General features: G+C 42.2%; 1 protein-coding gene and 1 long non-coding RNA gene across 2 annotated transcripts in view; one reads left to right on the forward strand and one right to left on the reverse strand.

The window, feature by feature from the left end:
* LOC105481826 (G protein subunit gamma 2) overlaps window positions 1–10,903 on the reverse strand; it is a 127,360-nt gene extending 116,457 nt beyond the window's left edge. The window contains exon 1 of the mRNA XM_011741579.2: window positions 10,688–10,903. The gene's annotated coding sequence lies outside the window, so the exon portion shown is untranslated. The remainder of the gene's footprint in view (window positions 1–10,687) is intronic.
* LOC105481825 (uncharacterized) lies at window positions 656–24,628 on the forward strand. Its single transcript, XR_011625883.1, has 7 exons — window positions 656–867; window positions 1,003–1,112; window positions 2,292–2,395; window positions 7,333–7,399; window positions 18,317–18,495; window positions 22,328–22,427; window positions 24,310–24,628. It is a non-coding gene; the product is annotated as an uncharacterized lncRNA (long non-coding RNA).
* The last annotated feature ends 1,254 nt before the right edge of the window (window positions 24,629–25,882 follow it).

A 25,882-nucleotide genomic window follows, 5' to 3' on the forward strand; every position in this document is an offset into this window, starting at 1 on the left:
ACTCTAACACTCATGCATGGCCGTATTTGCAGGCATTAATACTTTGTATTTCTTACATCTACTGGCAGCGGAGGTTGGGTAATGAAGAGGACATAATTTTGGCCTGATGTCTCTCCTATGTTATTGAGCTTTCTAGCTGGATGTTCCTTGGAGTTCTTATGTTTAATAATCCCCAGATTATATACTATATCTTCACCCAAAGCCTGTTCCTCTTTCTATATTCTCCATTTCATTTAATGAGGAATACAAACCATTTGCCCACATCAGGAATATAAGAATAACCACCAAATCTTTTATCTTTGTTATCCCAATCTGACTTAAAGTTCTTCATCCTTTCATTCTCACCACCAAACTATCTCCTTGCCCAAACTCCTCCTCTCTCTTCCTCTTGCCACTGTCTTATTTCACAAATGCTTTGTTTTTTTCTGTGCAATTATAATACTTTCTACTTTGTCCTCCGACCTACAGTCTCTCTTCAAAGCCATCCCCACCAGAAGTACATTGCTGAGATGGAGAGTTGATCAAATCACTTTCCTACTATAATACTTCAGTATCTCCCCTCTGGGTTGCTCACAGGATGTATGCCTTAATTCCTCTGCATGGCATACAAAGCCTTCTGTGATGTCACCTGTCCACATTCTCCCTTAGTGCCTGTTGTAGCCTTATATGCTACAACCTTCACAGCAGGTTCCTGAAGGGGCTGTGCTGTTTTCTCCCTGCATCTTGGCACATGCTATTTCTGTCGCCAGAAATGCCCTATCCCTTCCTCTATTTTGCCTACTAGTAAACCCCTACTTATCCTTTAGGACTCAGCTTTTCTCAGAAGCCTTCCCTGACCGTGGAAACTAAGCAGGTGCTTCCTTTTCTGTAAGTGCGACTGGTGCCTTGCCTCTACTTCCATTTCAGCACTAAGGACATTATTTTCATGTTTTGTTAGATGTGCATCTCACCCCTCAGCATTTGGGTCCATTAAGGTTAAGTCCACATTTGCTTGTCACACAGCAGGTAGTCAACAGATGTTTGTATAATGAAAAGGCATCATTGGCAGAAATTCCATTCCTTTGAGTGAGGGGAGAAAAAGGAAGTCTCAAAAACGAGAAGTTGGTCATGGGGTAAGAAACAATAATTCCTCTCTCTCTATATATATATATTTTGCAAATTTTCTATAGCAATCCATGGCACATGCACAACAAATTCTTAATATTTGTTATATGGGCAAGCCTAAAAAATTCTAGGACAACTCCTAGTTCCATTTCTGCATTGAACTTCTTATAAAGAAGCATAATCTGGCAACAAAAAAGTAATTAGAAAATAAATATTAAGTCTGGGCTCAGTGGCTCATGCCTGTAATCCCAGCAATTTGGGAGACTGAGGCAGGCAGATCACTAGGCCAGGAGTTCGAGACCAGCCTGGCCAACACGGTGAAAACCCATCTCTACTAAAAATACAAAAATTAGCCAGGCATGGTGGTGCACACCTGTAGTCCCAGCTACTCAGGAGGCTGAGGCAGGAGAATCACTTGAACCCAGGAGGCAGAGGTTGCAGTAAGCCAAGATTTTGCCATTGCACTCTACCTGGGCAACAGAGCAAGACTCCACCTTGAACAACAACATCAATAAAGAAAATAAATATTAAAAAGAAAGCTATTCTTTATTTGTATCTCTGTAGGAACTTTAAAGAGACTGATGAATAAGCTAGAAACACTTCTCACATCCCCTTCTGCACTCTCAAATCTTTGCCACATCCCAACTGTCCCAGAGCATCTCATATGCCAAATCCCCAAACTCCCTAATCTCTCTGCAATGCTGTACACCTCCTTCTCTCTCCTCCCCCGCTATGCCCAGCTAGTTCTTTATTTTTTTTATTTTTTTTTTGAGACAGTCTTGCTGTGTCACCCAGGGTGGAATGCAGTGGCACAATCTCAGCTCACTGCAACCTCCACCTCCCAGGTTCAAGGGATTCTCCTGCCTCAGCTTCCTGAGTAGCTGGAATTATAGGCGTGCGCCACCATGCCCAGCTAATTTTTGTATTTTTTGTAGAGATGGCATTTTGCTATGTTGCCCAGGCTGGTCTCGAACTCCTGACATCAGGTGATCCACCTGCCTCAGCCTCCCAAAGTGCTGGCATTACAGGCATGAGCCACCACACCCGGCCTAGTTATTTTTTGATTGTCTTGCCTTCTCTGGCAGAGCCCACCCTATTTTTTCTTCCCTGTCTCAGCTTTGGTAGGTAGGTAGGTCAGTCGGTCTCTCTCTCTCTCTCTCTCTCTCTCTCTCTCTGTTTCCAATCAGAAAGGAGCCTATCAGAAAGGAGCCATCAGCTGTGCCAGCAAAGCCACCCCTTGAGTGCATGTGTGGGCTGCAGGGAAGAAGGAAGAGTAAATGGGAACAAAAAGGTAAATCCATGTAGTCATAAATCTTGTCCACTCTTTTACATTGATGGTACATTTAATGGCTTACTTAATTGTTCAGCTGAATAGTAATCAATAATAAGTAAATTACTGAGCTGTTATTTTATCACAGAAAAGCTAGAATTCCAGGCATTTCTTGGATCAGCTAAAGGGAACAGAAGCCTCTTTAAAGAGTTCTTCAAAAAGATATAATCATGATCTGATCTGTGTGTCACAGGATCATTCCCTACCCCCAGACATCTGAGCCTAAGCCCAGCTGTTGGGAGCCAAGAAGACTGAATCATATTTGGCTTGAAGAGAGTCAGGGGGTGGGTGGGCAGAACTAATCTTTCTGGAGAGAGAGTGGCTGGCCTTCACTAATGAAAAATGTCAGTCTCTGTCTCACGGCCCAGCATGAAAGCTAGTGGGACAAGGGACATGAAGAGTAATAGCCAACTCTTTCATCAGAGAGAAATGTGTTGGAACCATGAGTTCTCTCCTTTTGCTCTGGGCACAGCCAGTAGTGTGAAGCCCCCCAGATCCTTCTCTGATATTGCCTGAAATGTCACACACATAATACATGTGTGTGTTGAATATATACATACACTCCTGGGGAGGCTATCGGTGATGAATGAGTGAAAGATGCTTGCTTTCCTAATCCCTCATGAGAAAACAAACACAAATGTTGATGAGGAGAGGAAGGGGATGGGTAAGGAGGCCAAGAGTAGATGGAAGTTGAAGAAGGGGGCTGGAGGAGGGCTAACCATGAAGCCTGAGGTCTTACTGAAGAGGACAGTAGCACAGAGGGACACAGGCAGGGAGAAGGCAAAAGACAGGAGGGAGGCAGAAGTAGAGTTGGAAGTAGGTAAGAAAGAGCCATGGCCGGCCTGGTGCGGTGGCTCATGCCTGTAATCCCAGCACCTTGGGAGGCCGAGGCAGGAGGATCACTTGAGTTCAGGAGTTCAAGACCAGCCTGGCCAACATGGCGAAACCCCATTTTTTACTAAAAGTACAAAAATTAGCCAGGCGTGGTGGCAGGTGCCTGTAATCCCAGCTACTCGGGAGGCTCAGGCAGAAAAATCGCTTGCAACCCTGCCGTGAGCCGAAATAGCGCCACTGTACTCCAACCTGGGCAACAAAGCAAGACTCCACCTAAAAAAAAAAAAATAGAAACAAATAAAAAATTTTTAAAAGAGTCATGGAGGCCTTGCTGTGGATACAAACGGTTGTGCCCAGAGAAAGTTTGACCAGGCTACTAGGAACAAGGGCTCCACACTCCCCAAACCAGGACTGCCTTATATGTTTCTGAAGTTCTGGTCTTCCCATAAGCAGAAACTGTTCCAAACCCCAGCAAAAGTTGGAGCTGGGCTATTGATTGGGGTCAGGTGAAATAATTTAAACCAAATGTGTTACTACCATAAAAACAGAAACAGTGATTCTGCGAAGTAAAACTTGTTGCTTCCAAAAAGTCCCTGAAGATCAATATAGATATTCAGGGACAGGACGGGCATGGTGGCTCATGTCTGTAATCCCAGCACTTTGGGAGGCCAAGGCAGGCGGATCACCCGAGGTCAGGAGTTTGAGACCAGCCTGGCCAACACGGTGAAACCCCATCTCTACCCAAAATACAAAAATTAGCCAGGCATGGTGGTGCACGCCTACTCGGGAGGCTGGGGCAGGAGAATCACTTGAGCCTGGGAGGCAGAGGTTGCAGTAAGCCAAGATAGTGCCACTGCACTCCAGCCTGGGCAACAGAGTGAGACTCTGTCCCCAAAAAAAATAAAAATAAATAGAGAAGAAAAAGAAATTCAGGGACAACAGGAAACAAGCAAGAAGATCAAGAAGAGGGAGTCTGCAGTGAAGTGTGACAGAGGTTAGAGAACACTGTGCACGCACAAAGCCTTGGAAAAATAGCCCTTTAAAAGGAATGTCAGAATTAAAGGATACAAATCTGCAAGATTAATATCACACATGTAAATCATTTTGAAGTATCTTGAAAGAAAAGCTATACAATAATAACTCCAATAATTTATAGGCAAGGCAGAAAGGCAAGACTTAGTTTTTCTGTGCCAAAAATGTAGACTAGACAGCGTGATCTATTTTGTCAGTAAATAGGTTGGCAAGAGAGGATAGGGAATTAAAGGAGCTGTTTAAAGGCATTTTTCTTTGTGTCTTTGTTGATTTCTCTACTGGAAGGGGTTTTCATAAATTTACTTGTGACCTTCCTTGGCTCCCCTGCCTCTATTCTGTACCTAAGTTTTCAGGTTCTCATTTTGAATTTTCTATGACAGAATTTCACGAACAGAACCATAGCAGTGGAGGGAACTATGGCTTGTGAATGTATCCCTTCCATCAGAGTCCACTAGAGTGGGATCACTAGACCTGCCACTCCCTGAGGGCAAGGGCTGGGTCTCACATCTCTGCATCTTCAGCACCCACCTTGCACAGCACTTGGCACATTGCATGCACTCAGTATTTGTTTGTTAACTTTAACTGAATATAAACAATTAGATCCTGTGGAAGAAAGTTATGACCACTACTGACCATTTTGAAAATACCAGAACATTTTATAAAATCAGCTAAAAATCTAAGAGAATGAGTGAATAACTACTAAGACTGCTTAAAATATTACCAAAAATGTCCCCAGAAATCAAAAAAATGAGAAGAGTAGCAAGGGGGTAAATGTGATAGTGATTTTGAAAAAGGAAAGACCGTGAAGTTACCGACCAAGTAATAACATTAAACCAGCAGGAAAAAAAAAAATCTGTCTTTACTCAGATGATAGTAAATCCCACTATATGTAGAAAACTCTTATGAAGCAAAGTGTTGTCAATTGATTGCTCTTCCGGCAAATCTGTGAACTCTGAAGGTGCATTTGCAGTAATGCAAAACACTGCTCACGAAATGTTGCTAAAAATGATTTCCATTACTTTAGTAAGAAGTTATTCAGCATTCTTTAAGTATTACTTGTATGATTACACAGGGAAATTTCAACAGAGAAGAATTATGTAGTATAGAGTAAAATTGGAAGTCTCAAATTATTGACTTGGCAAAAATAATCTATAATTAAGATTCTTTAGCAAATTACTATTTTTGTGCAGTTTTATAACTCCCCTCCCTTGCCCCGACAAATTACCACTTCTTTATCCTGGTTATAACTCTTATCACATTGTATTATCATTACATGTTTACCTCTATCTTCAACCACATGTGAAATCCTAGAACTCACAGGTAATGTCTTACTCAGTCTTGTATCTCTAGTGCCTTGTACAGTGCTCAGTGCATAGGACACAGTAGGTGTGCAATAAATCTTATTTGCATATATGAATAAAGGCAAGAGCATGACAAGTAAGGTCCAGATATTCATTTTAGGAGGAGGGAGATAAGTCAAATTTCTGTAGGGCTGTTTTTATTTTTAAAATATTAACAAAGTCCTATAGTATCTGTTAGTATCGCAAGTTTGTTCATTATACCTTATTGTTTATGATTTTATTTTCCAAAGAAAAGAGTGAGTTACATGTTCAAGATCAGTTATGGTCATTGGTTTCTTCCTAGTTCAGAATATTGAAATTTACCCCGACCACAGCCAAGTCATTTATTTACTATTAAAATATTTATGTACATCCCTCACTGCTAAATTTTTACATCTAGAAAGTAGATTTGCATAAACTGAAAATTAACAGCATAATATGACTTAAGTAAATCCTGCCAAAATCCTGTCAACACACTTGGTGCAGAGCTGATATAAAAGTGGAAAAATGACATTACAGGCACCCTTATTTAAGGATTACATATATCAATGCTTTTATATCTGAAAGACATGACAGCAATAACCACAAATAACATAGACAAGAGAGAAAAAAGTTGTTCATGCCCCACAGCTGAGAAGACACCACCAGAAAAAAGATAAGATTTTAAGGAATAAAGTGTTCAGAATGGATATATTTGCTTAATCTATTTATTAGTGAGACAGACTCCCATTTTATTATGGAATAACAGTCTAAGGAAACTCTTCAAAGACTCACCATCTATGACAATCATCAGATGGGAAAATAAAAACATCTTTCTACCCTTAAGTCTGTAGGAAGACAACAACCGTGTGCTTGATTAGGCAGGGTCTTGATGGTGCCTGATACACAGTAAGTGCTCACTAAATCTTTGTCAAATGAGTAAATGAACTCCACAAGAACAATGGAAACTCACTATTCCCATTTATGATATAAGTAAATGACAAGGTTAGTATGTACTCTTAGTATGAGAGTCAAAACTGCTGCTCTAGTACCATTGGGTCAAAAGCTGATGGTGATATGAAGGGCATCTTATGATCAAAGGGTTGATGATGAAGGCTCCTGTGTAGATCTTGTGTAGAATGATGAGTAAGCATATGGGGAGCCAAGTTATGTATTTTGACAACCAGATTATCTCCCCTGCTCCAAGGGAACCTGCTTTATAACCTAAGGGGCTGGTTTCTCCCACTTGGTATCTGGAAAGGTGTTAATTTATCATCGGTTTCTAGGGCCAATGGAGGACAAAAATCATCCTTCCACCCTCTCTAGATTTGGGTGCAAATGTTCCTGAGGCTGCCTTCTTCTTCTTATAATCAATTGATTGGGATAACATTGTGTACATAAGCTCCACGGTGGGTTGGCATTGCATATGCAGTTGATATACTTAGCATATTTGTCCCCACCCAAATCTCATGTTGAACTGTAATTCCCAGTGTTGAAGGTGGGGCCTGGTGGGAGGTATTTGGGTCGTCGGGGTGGATCCCTCATGAATGGCTTGGGCCATTCCCTTGGTGATAAGTGAGCTCTCACTCTGAGTTCACAGGAGATCTGATGACTTAAAAATAGGTGGCACCCCGCTCCCACTCTCTATCTCTTGTTTCTGCTTTTGCCATGTGATGTGCCTGAACCCTCTTCACCTTCTGCCATGAATGTAAGCTTCCTCAGGCCTCCCCAGAAGCTGAGGAGATGTCAGCACCATGCTTCCTGTTCAGCCTGCAGAATGGTGAGCCAATTAAACCTCTTTTCTTTATACATTATCCAGTCTCAGATATTTCTTTATAGCAATGCAAGAACAGCCTAATACAATGGACTCTACATGTTCCCCAGTGCCCAGAAGAAAGGTTTTTCTGCTTGTAATCTGTTCTTTTCCTCCGACCATCAGTAACCATAGGTCAGCAATCTTTTTAGCCTCATATGTGCCACAGAAGACAAGAAATTTTCACTGGTACGTTTGGTAGATTTCAGGAATAAACAGAAGAAAGAGAATAAGGGAGAAGATTAGGAGGGAGGGGTTTATTCTTTTCATGAGAGCTATTTTTTAAATAAGATTGCTGCAAAGAGAACTCAAATGGGAGCCACATAAACAGGCAATTTTAACAGCCACATAAGAGGCAACTTACTTTAAGAGGGAGAAATATGAAAACTTACTTCTAAAATTAAGGGGCGGAAGTACAAAAAACAAAAATAAAAATCTCCAAGGAACAGCCAAATGAAAACAACAGAAGCCAAAGAAAGAGAAAGGACCAAGAGGCAACTATGCTGCTTCCAAAACTCGCAGAAACAAAGTTATAATTCCGTGATTAGTAATTAGTCTTTTTAGGGATGGAGTTGGGTTGGGAGGAACAACTTTTTAGTTTAAAAAGGATGGGGATATTACTGGAATTGGCCATATAAAAGTATTCACTTTTTATTAGCCAGGAATGGTGGTACCCGCCTGTAGTTCCAACTTACTTGGGAGGCTAAAGTTGGAGGATCACCTGAGCCCAAAAGATAGAGGCTGCAATGAGTTGCAATGATCATGGCACTGCACTCCATCATGGGCAACACAGTGAAACCCTGTCTCAAAAACAAACAAACAACAACAAAAAATAACCCATTTGCTTTGTATCTAAAATTGGGTATAATTCATACATTTGAATATACAAATATTTACTGGAAGTTTACTAGGTGCCAGAAGGAAACAAAACAGTGTTTCTGATCTCATGGATTTTATATGATAGTGAGTGAATCCAAAAATAAAATCATTAATAGATAAATATGTTAGGTAACATTAAATTTGGAGAGGAAAAATAAAGCAGTGAAGGGGAACAGAGCAGCAGGAATGCACACAACATTTTAAATTGGATGATCAAGGAAGGGTGCTGGTTATTCTCTGATTGCCATCTCTTCCCTCACCATTTTCTATTCATTCTCCATTTTTCTTTGCTTTGCTCTCCAAGATGGCCCTTAATTATTCTGGGCTTCTACTGTTCGTACTCTAGTATAGTCTCTTCCCACACTGACTCAGAACTGATCTGTGTGACTAATAGAATGTGACTGAGATGACAATGTGTGATTTTCAAGGTTAGGTTGTAACAGGCCCTGTAGCTTCCACCTTGGCCTCCTTGATCATTTGCTCTGGGGGAAACCAGGTGCCATGTTGTGAGGTCACTCAAGCTGCCCTGTGGAGAGGCCCACATGGGGAGGATCTTAGGTCTCCTTTCAACAACCAGCACCAACTTGCCAGCCATGTAAGCAAGCCACCTTGGAAATGGATCCTCCACCCCAGACAAGGCTTCAAACAACTGACATTTTAACTGTAACCTCAAGTGAGACTGAGGGCCAGAAATACCAAGATAAGCTGCTCCCAAATTCCTGATCCACAGAAACTATAAGAGAAAAAAAGTATATATTGTATGAAACCTCTGTGTTTTGGGGATCATTTGTTATGCAACAGTAGATAACTTGTATAGTACCCAGTACTTCATTACTCCAACTCCCTTAGTCTCTGATTTCCATCTGTGTTAGACCAGTGGGTAGAAAGTGAGGTCAGTGTGTCCATTCCTCAGCATTGTTCTCTGGTCCTGGTTTCCTTCCTCAAGAACCACAGCTTCTTCTGGGCAGCCCCACAGGTGTCCAGGACTGCAACTCTCTGCATTCCTACAACACTAGCCCCTTCAAGCCTAGATGTGGCATCAGATCTTGCTGTTGGTTTCCTGATCCCCACACATACCTCGGTAAACACTCCCTTCATTCTCCTAAAAATGGTGCGCCTTCTATTTCCTAAAATACCCAGGCTGATACAAACGTCCTCCTGCAGGAGAAGACATTTAGACAGAGACCTGAAGGAAGTGAGAGGAGGCCTCCTAACATTTAGGGAAGATTATTTCAACAAGGGCACAACACCCTCCCGAGACTGCGGAAGTTGGGCGTGTTCAGAAGCAGCAAGGAGGGGTCAGCATGGATAGAGCAGAATGCACACATAGGGTATAAGGATGGGGCAGTAGTCGAGGGCTACACTTAATCGAGTTTTGTGGGTCATGGTTGTATTCTGAGTGTGATGTACAGCCATGGGGTGGGAAATGGTCTGAACGAGGGCATGGCATGATCTGACTTGCATTGTGAGACCAGAACGAAGGTAGCCAAAATGGACACCAGAACAATGAGAAGGGCCTTTTGAAATTTAGAAAGATGATGTTGGCTTGGCTTAGGATGACGAATAGTAAAGGCGATGGGGAGAGACTGGATTCAGGCTCTATTTTGAAACTAGGGCTATAAGAATTTGCTGCTGACTTGGATGTAAGGGAAGGAGAGTAAGGGGGAGGAAGACTCCAAAGTGAAGGGTGACTGGTGGAGCTATTTACTAGGATGGAATCAAGAGAGTGGAGGGGGCAGTGTGGAGGGAAGAGGGGAGGAAATCAAGAATTTGTTCATCTTAACTTCAAAAGAGGAAAAGCGTAACCTTCTACTGTTAAAAAGGAAGATGAGAAGTCATTTTTCATTTTACAAACAACAACAACAACAACAAAAAAAAAACGGACCTGTATTCATAGAGTAACATCACTATGTCCTGGCCTATTAGAATATCGCCATTAGAAGACTTTTTAAAATCAAGGAGCACATTCTCAGTTTTAGTTGGAAGTGTGATCAACTCTTGGTAATTTGCTCTCCAAAGATCAGACTAAATAAATCCAGGAGCTAAGGCCTTCTGAGGGCCCAGGGCCCCTCTTGTCTGCGATAAAACTCAACCCGCCTACAGGTGGAAGATTTTACACCACTGAGGATTCTAATTATCCTGCCTGTAAAAGATAATCTCACTGGTTAACTTCCCATGACTTTCTTTTTTTAAATTTGAAATGTGACTACCTTCAGCTCCAGGATGTGACAGGAAACAAGACTTAACAGATACTTCCGTTTTTCTTGGGACAGCACGCCTCAGCCCACTTCCGCAGTCAGGGCTCCTCTTACCATAAAAGTAGAGCTGTGCCCCCACCCAAACCAAGAGGCTCACTTCTTATACAACGTTGGTTACCTGCTTTCCTTTGCAGACTTGAAGTGTCAGAGAATCTGCCAATTGGGGTTGGCACTCCCGCTTACAGACTTCCCTCTACAGACGCTGCAGAGACCAAGTGGCATTCGTCACCTCTCATCTGTGCTGAGGGGAGAAGGCGACGCCCTGTGCCTCATGGTGGGGTCGGCTGCATGCTCACTCCCACCCTCCCAGTCTGCATCTTGCCCGGGGATGCCAGTTCACAGGCCTGTCTTGATGCCAACGGGCGTTTGTTGTTGTTGATTTCATAATGACCTCTGTCTAAAAATTCTGTAGGCTTTCAGGAAGGGACACAGCCTACCATGATAAAATGGACTTCTCCTCCCCTCCCCCCCTCTGGTTACCATGGCAACTCTGAATGACTGATTTCCTGGTTGCCATGTAGATGCAGTGGGATCCCAGCCGCTGCACCACACAAAGACGTCAGTAAGAATAGCAAGAAAACAAAAAACAAAACCAAAAAAATCACGTTTGAAAAGACAAAGGATTGCATCTCAAGCTTTCTTCTCTCACACAAAAGTGGAGGGAAGGAAGCAATTGTAATTACGAATGGTGCCCTTCCTGGAGTAGAGGTGCATGCACCTGTCCCACATGGGAGGGAAGACTGGAAAAAGGGGAAATCCCTCTTTTTGTAGCCAGGAGTGTTGGCATGGTGACGGGAAGGCAGATGCCACTCTCAGGTGGCTAGAGCCCTTCAGCACTCAGCCTGTGTTCCACCAAGGAAACCTGAAATATTCAACTGGGTGGCAGAATTAGGTAGAAAACAAAGCAAAAAACAGGTCTCACAGACATTTTTTTAGAATGTTCTTCTTTTTATAGTTCTAAATTTTAGCATTAAGATTCCAAACGCTCAAATTTAATATGGGGTTGAAGTTGAATTTTTACTTCTATTCAACAACTTCAGAGAATTAACAACAAATTTAAATGGTTTCCTGTCTTTTTAAAATTGATTTGTAACAGCCTGATAAAACCACATAACAAAAGTTGGTTAATCCAGGTTTCTATAGTTTTCATAGCCTGGGTAATATCTATCTTTAGTAATATATATGAAGAGCACTCGTGTGTGAAAAAAATTGTATGTAAAAAATATTCTATATTACTCCAAATATATACAAAAACTAAAATGGTTGATAACACATCTCCTTGATTTTTCATGATTATATCTGAGTCAAGTAGTTTAAAATTAATCTGTTTTTCCTTTTCCAATATCCACCTTTCTACCTTTTGACAAATGGTTTATACATTTAAAAAACTGAATTGGGTAGGATTCACACAGAGTTACGGGTGCTTTACTGTTAATTTTTGGCTGCTGAATCACGAGGTCATTTTGTGACACCTATCTTGTCAAAGGTGGAAGCTGCAATGAACTAGAGTGTCCCACGTTTTATAAATGCTGGAGCAGTGACGTCGACAGACAAAGCTCTGTGCCCAGGGGACTACAGAGCACAAAGAGGATGGATCCAGCCCTGTAACTACCATTTTTTAATATTATTTCCAGCATGTACCACTGCCTCGTCACTCAGACCAGCATGTCCCAAACTGGATCAATAGGTGGCACACAGGGTAAAAAGTACAGATGGGGAAATCAGAGCTCAACTCATTTTCAAAATCTTAGGTTCAAGAACAAAGACCAGGTTTATTAACCATGGGACTTCTCAGGGCTTTTGATATTCTGATATCTGGGATGACTCTCTGAGAGGGAATTCTACAGAATAAGAATGTGGCGTTTCCCAAACGTATTTGGCCACTGAGTACTGCTTTCACAGAATCATCGTAGTTCTTCAGAGCATCCTTTGAGAAATGCTGGGCAAGATTGTCTCTAAGATCTAAGTATAGTTTAAAGATCCATGGATACTTATGTATTTATTGAGACAGGTCTCACTGTCACCCAGGTTGGAGTGCAGTGGCATGATCTCAGCTCACTGCAGCCTCGACCTCCTGGGCTCAGTCAATCCTCCCACCTCAGCCTCCTGAGTAGCTGGGACCACACAGATGCGCACCACCATACCCGACTAATTTTAGTATTTTTTTTGTAGACATAGAGCTTCACCATATTGCCCAGGTTGGTCTCAAACTCCTGGGCTCAAGCAATCCACCCGCCTCGATCTCCCAAAGTGCTGGCATGAGCCACTGCACCAGCCGTTATTAATGATTGAAAATTACGTATTTTTAAAAAGTGATTTGGCCAATATGATACACTAATTTAGCCCATAGAGAAACAGATTTTTAAGAGAGGCAAGAGAAAAAAAAGAATTCACAATAAATTCGGTGTCTTTTATCTATTTTAAATCAAAGCAAGAGCACCAAGTTGTTTCAATAAAAATTGTGGCAGGAGGGCCGGACACAGTGGCCCATGCCTGTAATCGCAGCACTTTGGGAGGCCAAGGCAGAAGGATCACAAGGTCAGGAGTTTGAGACCAGCCTGCCCAACATGGTGAAACCCCATTCTTACCAACAATACAAAAAATTAGCCAGCGTGGTGGCTTGCACCTATAATCCCAGCTACTCGGGAGGCTGAGGCAGAAGAATTGCTTGAACCTGGGAGGCGGGGGTTGCAGTGAGCCAAGATTGTGCCATTGCACTTTGTACTACAACCTGGGCGATAGTGCGAGACTCCGTCTCAAAAAAAGAAAAAAAATTGTGTTAGGAGGTGAAGAGGAACAGATATCGAGGGCCATGGTGTGGCGCCTCCGGGGGGGGTCAGCCAGAAGCTATGGTAGGTTCTCCTGGGAAGGAACCACCAGTGCTCAGGGGACTTTCTTGGAACTGAGTCCTCTTCCGTGGAGGTTTTGGGGCTTCCATCTGAGCATACTAACTCTTTATACAACACTCCTCTCCACCCACACACACACAGAGCTGGCAACAACAGCAGAGTCACCAGCAGCTTCAGCACCACTGAAGCCAACGAAGAAAACAATGACTTAGAGAAACTCCTCCTCCTCTTCCTCTCCTCTGCGACATCATGAGTAACAAGGGGAGAGTCTCAGACATAAGATCTGCCCCCTACCCAGCCTAGTCCAGCCTACCCTGGGGAAAGAGAGTTTGAACCAAATATGAGATGGGAAACCAGACCAGATTGTTTTAATAAACACAAGTGATGACTTATGAGTTATGACATAGAATCAAATGGTAAGGGGACTGGGTCCCTAGAGGGAAAGGACAGTCAATAACAGGAACGTACAGCTGGTAGCAGCCATTTGCAAGATAAAACTGCTCCGTGTTTCTGCCTCAACAAATTGAATGTCTTCAATCAAACTAGTTGAGTATCTGGGAAAGCCCCATGAACAAAGCAGAAAGGAGCAGAGTGAACTGAGAAGAGAACACACAGCTGGGAGAGGCACAGAAAGGAGACATTTCCTTTGCCTGAGTCACCAGGAAAGTCTTGAGAGCAGCGGCGGAAACCAAGGTGGCGGCCAAGGGCTGGGGAAGAAAAAGGGGGCCTTGCAGACTGAGGCAACTGGCTGCTCAGAAGCATGAGTTGGGCCAGAGCATGGCTTATCCTGTGACCCATGAATAGCTTGGCATAGTGGGACCAAAAGGCCAGTGTATGTGGGTATGGTGGACTGAAGAGGTGGGCTGGGGTTAACTGAGGAAGTACCTTCCATGGCAATTCGATCAAAATGGAAACATAAGGAACCATTAAAAATGTTAGTCAAGGGGACTGATGTGACCGGGTTTGCATGTTGGAAAGACTGCCCCGTGACAGTGTGGGATAGGCATTGAAAGAAGGGTTGAGGGCAGGAGCAGAGTAGACACACTCAAAATATTTGAGGGTTTTATTTTTTAACTTTAAGTTCTGGGATGCATGTGCAGATCGTGCAGGTCACATAGGTATACATATGCCATGGTAGTTTGCTGCACCCGTCAACCTGTCATCCAGGTTTTAAGCCCTGCATGCATTAGGTATTTGCCCTAATGCTCTCCCTCCCCTTGCCCCTGACTCCCCGACAGGCCCCAATGTATGATGTTCCCATCCCTGTGTCCGTGTGTTCTCATTGTTCTATTTGAGGGGTTTCTATAGCAGTTGGCAGTCAGGTGTCTGGGTATGTCTGTGAGGAGGTAAGAGGGAGAGAAGAGCAAGAAAGAGGAGGTCAGCATTAATTCCAAGAGTGAGACAACCAAGTAGATGTCTGTGCCTTCATCCAGCCCTTCAACAAGTATACATTTGCATTAATATAGAAGCGTCATTTCTTCCCTCTCCCCTGAAGACCTTGCCTATGATTTACGGTGAGGAGGGCATTGATTAAAAACACCTGAAATAGTTCAGCTAATTATAACTTAATTGGGTTGTTAGTCTCTTCTGCTGTCTTTAGCTGCAACATCTCAGCCTGCTACCTTAGTGGCAACAAGATTAACAGCAGAGTTCTCCAGAGGGAGAAGAAGATTTTTCTTCAAGTCTGGCAAATAGGCCAGGTGTGGTGACTCATGCCTGTAATCCCAGTACCTCTGGAAACTGAGGCAGGCAGATCACTTGGGGTCAGGAGTTCGAGACCAGCCTAGACAACATGGCAAAACCCTATCTCTACTAAAAAAAAAAAAATTAGCTGAGTATGGTGGTGTGTGCCTGTACTCCCAGCTTCTGGGGAGGCTGAGGCATGAGAATCACCTGAATCCAAGAGGCAGAGGTTGCAATGAGCTGAGATTGTGCCACTACACTCCAGCCTGGGCAACAGAGTGAGATGCTGTCTCAAAAAAAAAAAAAAAAAAAAAAATTCTGGCAAATAACTGTACTCTGAAAAAGGGTCACACACAGGCCATTTGTGGTAACACAGGCCAACCAACCATCTTGTTAAATAAATTTTGGGCCCTGAGTAGGTCTGTGACCATTGGGGTGGGACCTCAGGAAAAGCTACTCTGGAACTGGGACAGTAGGTGTCCCAGCTTCTGAGCACTTCCATTTGTGCGTGCGGAGCCCTGTGGCTGCTGCAAAAGAAATTCTGCCTGCCGTCATAGGTTCCATTATTGCTGGGCACAACTTGGACAGCTCTAGAGGATGCAGAAGGAAGAAACAAATGAACTGTTCTGGTATAGACCTGGAGAAGATGATTCCTTGTTCTCTCTACAAAATAACATGTATTAAAATCAAATTTTTAGAAAATGTATTTCAAGACACCAACGCCAGACTAAAAGATTCTAATTGTACCTTCTTGCATGAATCCCTATGTCTAGACCAGATATTATCAGGACAATAGTCTCATATCTGAATAAGCTTTTAGTGTGCTGGCTCTGAATAGGAGGATTTTTCAAGGACCTCAATTTTATTATGGTTTAGGTCAGGAGAGGGCAAATAAGCATGACATCATAGTAACCATCCAGGAGAGCTAAAAAGGAGGCCCTCTTGACAACAGGAAAATAACATACAGTGAATTAGAAACTTCATTAGACAGAATGTTCAGAGATCAGCCTGTTTTCCTTGATGGGATTTTCTGGGTAGCTGTGTGTAAACAGTTAACTTATATTAAACATCTTTCTTAAATATATTAATAATATAATTTTCATGCATAGTCTATTGGACACAATTTATTCTTCTTTCTTGAAGGAGTCTGCATTGCCTGCAACTGTCATTAAGATCACAGTTGTCATTGTATGGCCCCAAAGAAAAGCATTTCCTTGTATCTATACCTACCTCTATATGCTGGAAGTCTTGTCTATTTCACAATAATTTCCTGTTTCCTACAAAGTAATTTTTCTCATCTGCCTTTCATCTCTTCCTTCTCTTCCCTTTTCATGTGCCTTAATGTTTTGCTTGCTTGTTTTCTTTCCTTTTAATGGTTCTGTTGAAATATTATTGTGGACTTCAAAACCAGATTACCTGGGTTCAAATCCAGGCTCCAGTACTTAATTAGCTGTGTGACTTTTCTATGCTCTGGGATTCTTGTCTGTAAAATGGAGAGAAAAATAGTATCTACCTTAGAGGATTACGGTGAGGATTATATGAATTTCATATAGAACAAACAGTGCCAGGCTTTTTTTTTTTTTTTTGGTGGAGACTCTAAACATAGGGTTCCCAAACCTGGTCAAATATCAGAATCACCTGGGGAGAAATTTTAAAGTCTACGTTCCTGGGTCCCCTGCCATAGATTCTGACTCAGTCAGTCTGGAGAGGGGCCTGTTGCAGCTGATTCATGGAGTAACATTTGGGAACCATTACTTAAAATGTGGGGGTCTCCTGTGGTGCTGTCCTTGTTTTTCCCTCCTATTCTCTTGCATTTTCCTCCATTTGTAAGTCTGGGGTTTTCTTTGCCTGCTAGTTATGGACCTTTGTATAACTACCCATTTTCTTACTTGCTAAACTGACCAACCATAGTATTTTGTTGATCTTGGGTTTCATATTATGCATTTGTGGTCACTCCTCATGGTATGATTGTGACTTCTACTCTTGGAAAAAAATTACCAGATACATGAAGGCTCCAATTAATCTAGATTTGCTGTGGTGAAAGATAGTACATTGTTGTAGCATTATACATGAGGGACTGAACCTAGCTTTAGGGATCAGCATATTGTAAGGTAGGAGAAGCTTCAGGGATTTGCTTATCTAACATAACTAACTGATATAAAAGAAAGGAGGGGATTGTCTTCTGCCATATAATCATAGCAGATGTGCTAAAAGGCAGTCACTTACAGGGCTCTGAAAGGTCAGGCTACTCTCCTGGTTGGTTGACCTATGGGCAGATTGATGGAAATAGATTATTTCTCTCTTTATCCATTCCCTGAGTCCAAAACCACCTTACGCTCTACCTCAGGAAATATTCTGAGGCAACAGAATGAGTGACAATCCAGGCACAAGGCTGAGAAGCAAAATTTAAGGTGCAGAGAGTTTGAGATTGGGGCACCAGTGGAAGAGGGAGAACAGAAGTGAGGTGTTTACAGAGGAGAGAAGTCTCTCAGTAAACTGGGAACTGGGCAACTGTGGGGACTGCATCCAGGGTGGAGAACTAAGACTGTGCCCAGTAAAGAGGGAGGAGGACAAATGGGCTCAAGGAGCTACTTTGGATTCTCTGTGGGAAGTAGATTTTGTGTGGAACATTTTATAGATGTCACAGGGGACATGATTGATGGAAAGATGCAACAGACACTGTACAGGAACATAAAGTTTTTTAGTCATAAAATAAGGGATAAAGAAAGTTCTGGGTTGGCTGGGCGCGGTGGCTCACGCCTGTAATCCCAGCACTTTGGGAGGCCGAGGCGGGCGGATCACGAGGTCTGGAGATCAAGACCATCCTGGCTGACACAGTGAAACCCCGTCTCTACTAAAAACACAATTAGCTGGGCGCGGTGGCAGGCACCTGTAGTCCCAGCTACTCAGGAGGTTGAGGCAGGAGAATGGCGTGAACCCGGGAGGCGGACCTTGCAGTGAGCTGAGATTCCGCCACTGCACTCCAGCCTGGGTGACACAGCGAGACTCTGTCTCAAAAAAAAAAAAAAAAAAAAAAAAGAAAGAAAGAAAAAGTTCTGGGAGTAAAGGAGAAGATAAAGTGTCATGCTCCCAGACCGAGGTGCAGGCTTCCATATTCCCAGCTCCGACAATGACATCTAGCTATTGATGGAGCTGCCCAGGTGGAGCAGTGATTTCACTAGGCATGAGAAACTCACCTCTGCCCATTCTTACAGGTACTTTCATACCTTCTGGAGTCCTTCACAGTATCCTGGTTGCCAGATGCAAGTAACTGATTCAAAACTACAACACATTTCTAATGCTTATTGCAAGACAGTTAATCAAAGACCAACTCCCCAGGAGCATCCTACAACTCGTTGAAGTTGCAAGACTGTTGGAGACCTACCCCAGAACGGTAATAACATGAAGATAGACATGGTTCTGCACATATTCCAGGACTCCATATTTATACTGAATGACTAAAAGGAAATCTGTTTAAAAAATTAAAAGTGTTATGGTACATCTTGCTCTTTTTCCATTTAAAAAAATTAAAGCATAATTTGCATATAGCAAGATTTACCCTTTTTAAAGTAGTTATGTGAGTTTGACAAACACACACAATCATGTAACCACTGCCACGATCAAGATATAGAACAGCTGCATCACCCCTAAAATTCTGTCATACTCCTTTGTAGTTAACTCCTCCAACCCCTGGCATCTGACAACCATTGATGTTTTTATCTTGTGAAAGGAAAATAAGTCTTGGGACACCAAAGTCACTAAGCCAAAGGGAAAAGTCAAGCTGGGAACTGTGTAGGGCAAAGCTACCTCACATTCTATTCCTAAAAAGATAGCTACTAAGATTAAAAAGCTACATACCTCCCTCACAAGGAATTTCCTTGAGGACAAAGGACAGACAGAACTCAAAGTCACCCCTCTGCTCATTTTGGAAAGGCTAATCAGAAACTCAAAAGAATGCAACCGTTTGTCTCTTAGCTGCCTATGACCTGGAAGCCCCCTCCCTCTTTCGAGTTGTCCCACCTTTCCAGACTGAACCAATGTTCATCTTATATATATTGATTGATGTCTCCTGTCTCCCTAAAATGTATAAAACCAAGCTATGCCCCAACCACCTTGGGCACATGTCATCAGGGCCTCCTCAGGCTGTGTCACAGGTGTGTTCTTAAGCAAAATAAACTTCCTAAATTGACTGAGACCTGTCTCGGATACTTGGGGTTCACAATCTGTATAGTTTTGCTTTTTCCAGAATGTCAAATATATGGAATCATTACAATAGGTGGCCTTTTGGACTTGAGTTATTTGACTTGGCACGCTGTAATGGAGATTCATCCATGGGGTGTACATGCCAGTGGGTCACTTATTGCTGAGTGTCTTGCTTTTTTTTTTTTTTTTTTTTTTTTTTGAGTCAGGGTCTTACTCTGTCGCCCAGGCTGCAGTGCAGTGGTGACACAATGACAGCTCACTGCAGCCTCGATCTCCCAGTCTCAACCAATCCTCTCACCTTAGCCTCCTGAGTATCTGGGACTAAAGGTGTGTACCACCAAACCGGCTAGTTTTTTTATATTCTTTGTAGAGATGGGGTCTGTATTAGCTAGGGTTCTCTAGAGGGATAGAACTAATAGGATAGATGTATATATAAACGTGAGTTTATTAGGGAGTATTGCACTTTACCATATGAATGCTGTATCTCAATAAAAAATTTAAAACACTTTTCTTTTTGTCAATATATAATTTGTAGCAAGTGGAACAAGGACTTCCTAAGTAAACAGATCTGGGTAATCATTTGTTATGTCAGATTTGGACACATTTCTTGATCTCCTTGATTTTCAGTTTATCTGTGTAAATGGGATTAATAACCACTTTTTTTTTTTTTTTTTTTTTTTTGAGACAGAGTCTCGCTCTGTTGCCCAGGCTGGAGTCAGTGGCACAATCTCGGCTCACTGCAAACTTTTCCTCCTGGGTTCAAGCGATTCTCCTGCCTCAGCCTCCTGAGTAGCTGTGATTGCAGGTGCACGCCACCATGCCTGGCTAATTTTTGTATTTTTAGTAGAGTTGGGGGTTTCACCTTGTTGGCCAGGCTGGTCTTGAACTCCTGACCTCAGGTGATCTGCCCACCTCAGCCTCCCAAAGTGCTGGGATTACAGGTGTTAATAAACACTTTTTAGAATTGTGTAGCTCTCATAAAATAATGAATATTAAATTCTCCCATATAATATGCATAAAGTACTGCTAACAATTATCCAAGACATGGAAATTAGCAAGTCTTTTCAGTGTCAGTGGGGCTTATGTATAGACCTGAGTGGGTGATTATCTAATTCTCCAGGTGGGTACTTTTGTTTGACTTGCTATTTACTACTGATGAGGATATTTTACAACTCTAAGTATAAAAGTTAATTCATAGGAAACTGTTAGCAATGCAAATAATTCTCGTCAAAGAGCAATGCAGAGGGATAAAAATATCTTGGTTGGAAATATCACTCCAAGGTTACACTATTATTTGCCCTCTGGACATGAACCAATCTTTATCTAAATTATGAATCTTATTCAAACATTCTTCTTTGTTTTTCAGCCTCTATAAATACTTGTTTTTCCTATTTCAGCTGCCTGCTGGTTCCTTCATTAACAAGTTAAAAAACCTTTGACTTGTGCTCCCTTTATATTTGAATGAGTCATACTTTTTTTTTTTTTTTGAAACAGAGCCTCGCCCTGTCACCCAGGCTGGCGTGCAGTGGCGCAATCTCAGCCCACTGCACCCTCTGCGTCCTGGGTTCAAGAGATTCTCGTGCCTCAGCCTCCCAAGTAGCTGAGACTACAGGCATGCGACACCACACCCGGCTAATTTTTTTTGTATTTTTAATAGAGACAGGGTTTCACCATGTTGGCCAGACTGGTCTCCAACTCCCGACCTCAGGTGATCCGCCCACCTCAGCCTCCCAAAGTGCTGGGATTACAGGCATGAGCCACCCCTGGCTGAGTTATACTTTTAACTTTGTATCTGGCAATAATTAACAGAGTGCTTTGCTCATAATAAGTGTTTGATAAATTTTAGCTTTTATTCTCATCCCAACTTTTTTCTCCCTATATCTAGGTATGGGAAATAATATTAAATGAGGTATGTTTCTTTCACAACTGATTTTTCAATTTATTTTTGTTTTATTTCATCAACATTAAGATGAGATCAGGCAAGGCATGGTGGCTCATGCCTGTAATCCCAGCACTTTGGGAGACCAAGGTGGGCAACTAACCTGGGGTTGGAGTTCGAGACCAGCCTGGCCAACATGGTGAAACCCCATCTCCGCTAAAAACTACAAAAATTAGCCAGGTGTGGTGGCAGGCTGCTGTAATCCTAGCTACTTGGGAGGCTGAGGCAGGAGAATCGCTTGAACCTGGGAGGCAGAGGTTGCAATGAGCCGAGATGGTGCCACTGCACTCCAGCCTGGGCAACAAAGGAAAACTGTCTCAGAAAAAAAAAAAAAAGATGAGATCACTTAAAATCATAATATTGAAAATATTTTATTGCATTTATAAAAACAAACTTTTCATGATAGGTTAGCATTAAGGTTTTTTTTAATTGGGAAGTTGTAAGGAGCAGGAATAGAGAATCCTATAAATTTGCTTTATGATTTTTTTTTTCCAGGCGCATTTGTTTAAGGGTGTGTAGAGGAGAATGGAGTAGGGGAAGAAGTACATTAGATTTAATAGATTTTGGTTAGGTTATGCAAAGCCAGTGGTAAATGGCATACTGGTGCTTGCTACAGTTGTGGCAAGGGGAGAGGACACTAACGAGGCAGGTGGTATATTAAAAATTAGCAATAAAACTTTGTGTGACTTTTTATATTTTTAAAAGCATTTTCATATACTTTACCTTATTTAACCCTCAAAGCAACATCATAAAATAGACTCTTCTGTTGCATATAGAATACTGGCGCAAAGAGCTCAAGGTCAATCAACGAATTAGCGACTTTTATAGAACAGGGACCACTTCCAAATCTAGTGCTTGCCCTGTGATACTGCATGACCACCACCCTAGCTACTGCTATGCATTGGGTGTTTTCATTCCCTCACTAACTCATATGTTGAAGCCTAAACCCCCAGTGTGATGGCATTTGGAGGTGAAGTCTTTGCGAGATAATCAGGTCATGAGGGTGGACCCTTCCTGAATGGGATTCATGCCCTTGTAAGAGACAGGAGAGAGATGATCATGATCTCTCCTCTGCCAAATGAAGGTGCAGTAAGAAGACAGCCTTCCGCAAACCAGGAAGAGAACCCAGACCAGACACTAGATCTGCCAGCGCCATGATATTAGACATCTCAGCCTTCAAAACTGTGAGAAATAAATTTCTATTGCTTAAGTCACCCAGTCTATAGTGTTCTGAATAGCATCCTGAACTAAGACACCTACCAAATCTATTTGTAATATAAGTTTCCCTGTAAAGCCCTTATCCTGAAACTTCTAAGACTGGACATTTAAAGCTTCCTTAAAGTCCCTCCCAGCAAAAGACCTGAAAATTAGTAATGAGACTAATATTTACAATAGAGAAGAAAAAGAAAAATATAGTTTTTGCTAAAGTTTTCTACTTTGTTAAATGTTTACATTTATTCTCAATTCTAAAAGGAAGATACTTTGGGAGCTTCAAAAATTTGGGTCTTTTCTGTATTGAGAAGTTGTAGGTCAGGGGAGCAGTGGATGATCCTGTAAATTTACCTTAAAATGGTTTTCTAGATGCATCTGTTTGACTGTTTGCAGAGGCACACAGAACATGGGATTCAGGAGTGGATTAGACTTCGACGTGCTAGGTCAGCATATCTCAAATCAAAGGTAGGGGGTGGTGTGGGTTTTTGCTGAAGTTGAGAGGTGGGGAGAGGCAACTGGGGAGGACAGTTTGAAAACAACTATCTTATTTACCTGTATAGCCTTGGACCTCTGAAATATTATAGCTAAAGACAGTTGGGAGAACTGAGGTCTGCATATAAATAGTAATGTTTCTCCTTCTCAAGATGAAAGAAATGGAGTAAGAACGTAGGTTTAGATGCTAAAAGAGTCAAAAGCCTAGATGCCCAGTCTTTCTCTTCATCTCCTACTTTCTGGCCCTTTATGCCTCTTCTGTGATTCGATTAGTTCACTGCTGCTTCTTGCTTCTTACAGTAATTATTGACTCTCAGTTTCACTTTCACCTCAGCTGAGCTGGGGGCCATTCATAAACATCAGGTTAACCTAGAAGCTTTCTCTTGTCTCCTCTTTTGCTAGTTCCTCAGAGAGGACATGAAAGGAGCCGACCTTCAGAGCCCTCAACTCTTTTAGCACAGAGTTTTGTCCTTATACATTTATATAGAGGCGGGGTAGACATTTAGGATATCTTTAAACCAGGTATATAATAAAGTATTCTAACTCAGAGTAGGACGTAGCACAAATAAATCAAATGCCCTGAAGGGAATGGAAAAGAAAATCTATTTCCAGAATATTTACATTCTATTAACGTCAGGTCAGGTACTCAACAACTTTGCATACATTATAGCACTAGATGTCTTCCCAAATTCACTTAGGTGACATCTCCAGTGCTTTCCCTCTTACCCATGGAAAGGATCCTCCTGGAAAGTAAAAATGGCTTTAGCAACCTCAGTATTGAGAGGGCGAGTGCCTGTCCTTACCCAGGACCCAGTGGCATTGGGATCCACGGAACATAGGAGCATAAGACAGAGGCAGCTGTCTTCTGAATTGTCACCCTCTGGAGGGAATAACATTAGCACCTCGCCAGCCTTTCATCTGCCACCTGTACCCAGCACTTGACACTTGTCTCCCAGCTGGTCGACAAGCTCTGTTTTCAGTCACCAAGGAAGGCCTCATTTCCATGTGGCTCTGACCTCGGCAGGGGAGTCTGTGGCAGGCAGAAGCCAGGCAAGTGCAGGGATGGAAGCCATTGCAGTGCTGGTATCCAGCCACCACAGCTCGGGGGGCCAAGTGCTGAATGCCTTGGGGTGTTCTGGGGGAACGTTAATGTATAGATAAGGAGGCATTTGCATCGCACTAGTTAATAGACAGGAATCCTCTGAGACAATTCCAGGTCGTCTTCTCCTGCCAGCCTTTAAAATGCCCGTCTTCCCCCATCTCCAAAAGCTTCAATGTGTTATATATTTCAAAGGCAGTTACTGAATGAAGGCAACATCCCACCAATCATTTTGTCTGCCTTTGTTTTTTGGTCTTTTCTAGAAATTGTCGAGAGAGCAGGGGCCATGTTTACTAACTCAGTTGGTATTGCATGATGAGGCTGTCTCAAGGGCAGTCTGATGCTATTGTTGAATGGATCTCAAGACACCTACTGTAAGCTATGGAAACACTGTATGACCCCTACCACTGATATGGCCACATCATTGTAAAGGAGAAAGCAAGTAGCAGGGAAAGTTGGTGGTTCTTATGTGAAAGTAATTTCATTCATCATCACAGCAGATGGTACATAGCAATACTGCTGTGACGAACTGGTTATAGTGACAGGTGAGTGATAGTCTGTAGAATGTGGGTTCCCAGAAGCTTTTCTAAAAATCAGTATTACCATTTCTATGTCCCTCAAGCAATCACATCCTTCCATTATATCTGTCTGTTACTCCACAAATTATAACTTTCATCCCTTTAAGACTTCTTGAGCACTGTTAGAAATTCCTTAGGATGGTCCACATTTAGCTTTATCTGGCATCTCCACCTTTTGAAGAGGCATTTGGACTTCTCCTAAAGAGTTAGTGTAATGGAGCAAATGTTATTATTATATATTTGTATTCACAATCTTACCCTACTTCAGGTTCTAAGGAGGACTGTTTGCCTCCTCCTGAAAAGATAATGAGTTGCCAAGAACTAGATGAACTAGCAGACACCTAGAGAGGGCAAAGTGATTTACATTAGAAGAAATTCATGAACAAAGAGGGACTGGAAAAAAGTTGAAAAAGGAAAGAGCCCATTAAAGGTAAAGATTTTTGTAGAATGTTTAGAAGAGAGATTTGGGGGTGGTGTGAAAATTGCTATGAAGAGGTACCAGAGGTAGATTTTCCATGAAATTCTCACTGGTACTGACCCCCTCCAAGTCCTTCAGGCCTGAATAATGTCTTTACATATTCATTATATATCTTTCTTATTTTCAGAGCACCCGTGCCCCACCCCCCAAATTATATAAACTTTAGGCCCCATAAGCTTTAATCTTGATTGGGTCTATAGAGAAATAAGTTGTAAGGTTGAGAAAATTTTTCCAACCTCTGAAAGGCAAAATGGATGATTGTGTACCTTCCTTGTTATGCGAAGATGCTGTCTAGTAGGCCTAAGGGTCATCTGAATTCAGAAGTGTGTAAAATTGTCTGACTTACTAACAGGTATTTTTTAGACCATTTTTGCCTATTGCTATGCTCTGTGTCTAAAACCCCTTACTTTATATATTGAAGCCCTCATCTTCAATGTGATGGTAACTGGAGATGGAATCTTTCAGAGGTAATTAAATTTATGTGAGGTTGTGAGGGTGGGGCCCTTATAATGGAATTACTGCCCTTATAAGAAGAGACACTAGAGAGCTTGCTTTCCCTGCCTGCCTTGTGAGGACACAGGGAGAAGGCAGCCATCCGAAATCCAGAAAGAGAACCCTCAATGGAAACTGATCATGTTGGCACCTTGACCTTGGACCTCTCAACCTTCAGAACTGTGAGAGAATAAATTTCTATTGTTTAAGCAACCCAGTCTATAATATTTTGTTATGAAAGTCCAGCTAAGACACTGAGAATAATTTTTACTCTATAGAGATGCAAAT

This window comes from Macaca nemestrina, chromosome 7, assembly GCF_043159975.1.
Source record: "Macaca nemestrina isolate mMacNem1 chromosome 7, mMacNem.hap1, whole genome shotgun sequence".
Taxonomy (NCBI): Eukaryota; Metazoa; Chordata; class Mammalia; order Primates; family Cercopithecidae; genus Macaca; species Macaca nemestrina.